Below are 3,468 nucleotides of genomic sequence, written 5' to 3'. Positions count from 1 at the left end.
CGGGTTTGAACCCACAACCTCTGGTATATGGGGCTGGCGCCCTACTCCTTTAAGCCACAGGTGCTGCCCAACAAAATAACATTTTTTAGAGTCTTGCTATGTCGTCTAGGCTGGTCTTGAACTTCTGGCTTAAGGTGATCCCCCTGCCTCAGCCTCCTAAAGTGCTGCGATTACAGGAGTGAGCCACTACAAACAACTAATCACTATATATAGTTTTCTATTAACAAGTCTTTTTGGCCAGGTGCAGTGGCTCACACCTGTAATCCTAGCACTTTGGAAGGCTGAGATGGGCGAATTGACTGAGGTCAGGAGTTTAAGATCAGCCTAAACAAGAGCAAGACCTTATCTTTACAAAAAAAGGGGAAAAAATAGCCAGGCATGGTGACACATACCTATAGTCCCAGCTACAGAGGAGGCTGAGGTGGGAGGATTGCTTGAGTTCAGAGTTTGAGGCTGCAGTGAGCTATGATCATGTCACTGTACTCCAGCCTGGGCAATAAAGCAAGACTATCTCACCAAAAAAAAAAAGTCTTCTTAACTTTCATTAAATTTGTTCCTAAGTATTGGATGCTTTTGATGTTATTACACATATAAAAGCAACTGAATTTTCTAATATTTTGCTGGGAAAGACATAGCAGTACAATTGAGTTTTGTATATTGATCTTGGCATATTGATTTGTATATTGATTTTAACCATATTCCCCTATAGATTGTAGTAATTTATCTGAAGATTCTTTTGGATTTTTTAATACACAAAAAATGAACCTTTACCCCTTACTGCATACCATACACAAAAATCAATTCCAGGTGGATTGTGGATTCATGAGAGAAAGTCAAAGGAACAAAAATAATAGACAACATAGGAGAGCATCTTTCTGACCATGAATTGAAGAAAAGATTTCTAAAGCCGCACCTAAAAAAGCAATAATGATGAAGAAAAGGATTAATAAATAGGGCTACATTAAAATCAAGAACAAGTTGCTGCCTAGAGTCCCAGCAACTCAGTAGACTGAGGCTGCAGCGAGCCTGTGATGATGCCACTGCACTCCAGATGGGGTGACAGAGTGAAACCTTGTTTCTGAAACACAGCAAAAGAAAGAGCATCAGTTCTTCAAAGAAAATGATTACAAAGAAAATTCATGCCACAGAGTGGGGAAGTATATGTGCAAGACATCATCAAGAAAGGGCTCATTTTCAGAATACATAAAGAAAGTCGACAAATGAGTTGAAAAAGGGCAGAAACACACAGAAAAACACATAATGGTCTTGATCACATGCGTCACAAGAGAGGAAATGCAAATGACTAGTAAACACAAATGGTGCTCAAACTCACTTGTAATCAGAAAAATGCAAATTATATTCGCAGGTAGAAGAGCCTGTCTCCACCATTCTGAGGCTTGGGGTAGGAGTGAGAACTCGGGATCACATGCTTTAATACAAAATATAAAGTCTAATTAATGTATTAATCCATTCAGTGTTAGATTTTAATAAAATCTAATGCTAAATATCAAAACAAAATATTTAAATGCTAGCACTTCAAGCTAGTAAAACTGTTAAAAAATATGTTTTATCCTCTTGCTTTAGCAAATATATCTTCATAATTACAACAGTGTAAAGATAAATAAAGATATTGTTTTTATATGACTGAAAGTCATTAAAATATCAAAGATGATTGAATTGAATTAATAATTGCACATCTGTCTATTCTGTCAATGTGCCAGTGATGTTTTAAAGACATAATTCATAAATGGTATGTTTATATTCCATAAACGTTATTCTTCTTGCCCTCATTTTAGCAAAATCACTGTGTTGTTATAATCAAGAATTTTATATAAATTAAATTAATAGTAATAATATAAATGATTAAAAAATATATTCAAGGTGTACATAATTTTATTAAATTTTTGTTAAAAATTTCAGTGAAAGCAAATGTAAAAATAAAAAATTAAGATAAATTCTAGATGTGTTTTTAAAAGCTTTTTCCTCCTAAAACTTCAAAATTATCTCTTAAAATTAAAATTACAGCTAAAAATTTTGTGTTGACTATCAAAATTCAAAATCAAAATTATTCAATTAAAGATAAGAAATGTTAACTTAATTTTTAAGAAATTAATTTTGTTAGGAATTAAATGTCCACCACTGCAGCATTCAGTGTCTACCTAGCTATTAATGTAAAGACCCAGTAGCTGATGTCATGCTTGTTATGGCTAGATCAGCAATTTTCAACTCAGGGCAATTTTGCACCCCCAGGAATCACTACTGAAGTTGGTGGCCCTATTGGCATCTAAGCAAGTAGAGGCCAAGGATGCTGCTAAACATTCCACAAAACACAGAACAGACACTGGCAAGATTTATCTGGCTCAAAATGACAACAGTGTCAAGATCGAGAAGCCCTGGTCTAGACTTGCCCACATGCAAATTTAAGAGGGTTATCGATTGGTTAAATGTGACAAAGTGTTCCTCAGTTGCAGTGTGCAGGGCTTGTGTACAACATACTTATCCATGAGTACCTCCAGAATCGTGAATTAGAACATGAAGAAAAGCAAGAAAATGATGTTCAGTATGCTCGGGAAATGGAACCCCATTAGCAAGAATCTATTGCATCCATACCACAGGAGAGGGCTGATTTAACAAGTTAAGAACACTGTTTGTTCTCTCTTGCTAAGTGCTTCCTCCATGCTAATTCTTGCCACTTCTCAAAGCAGTGCCAGTCTATGATGTTGGCACATTCCACACATTCTATGATATTAGGATGTAGCTGCATTTTTTGAGAACAGAGGGCCAGAGATATGGAGAAATGGTTCCCTGAGGCTGTGAAAGTGTTAGGAAGGTTCTCTGACGTGTGGGGCATCAAGAACAGGAGCCCTCATTCCCTAGGCTTAGGTTGTTGCTGCAATGTGACAGCTCTACACACTCACCAGAATGGCTAAAATAAAAACACTGATAATACCAAGTGCTGACAAGGATGCAGAACAAGAGCCATTCACATACCCTGCTGACAATTTTGTGTTAAACTTTTAGCAAAAAATGTCAAGGAAGAACGATTTGCCATTTCCACCATATCTTTCCTTTGGAAGCTGAACATGCACATACCCAGCAATCTAATTCAAGGTACATACTCTGTAACATGTGTGGGGCTTTTTCTGTTAATGAATGAAGTATATGCTTTTGTAGAAAATTTAGAAAACTAAATGAAAGAAAAAAAATGTTGCCATTATTTCAACTCTCAGAGATAAGCACTGTGAACATTTTCATAGAGATTTCATGGTTGTTTGATTTCATGGTTGTTTGATTGATTTTTAAATTCTATGTGTCTATGAATAAAATAGAGAAAATTTAATACCATCTCTTGCTTTAGAAGCATTATAAGCATTTTTATATAAAATGCAATAATTTGCTAGGACACACTTTTGAAAGCTGTGTAATGTTCCAGTGTGTGTATAAGTCTTTAATTGATCTCTGATCTCT

The sequence above is a fragment of the Otolemur garnettii genome, unplaced genomic scaffold, assembly GCF_000181295.1.
Source record: "Otolemur garnettii isolate 467f Iridium unplaced genomic scaffold, OtoGar3 scaffold00002, whole genome shotgun sequence".
Lineage (NCBI taxonomy): Eukaryota > Metazoa > Chordata > Mammalia > Primates > Galagidae > Otolemur > Otolemur garnettii.
The sequence above is the reverse complement of the archived record's forward strand: the minus strand, read 5'-3'. Positions refer to the sequence as shown.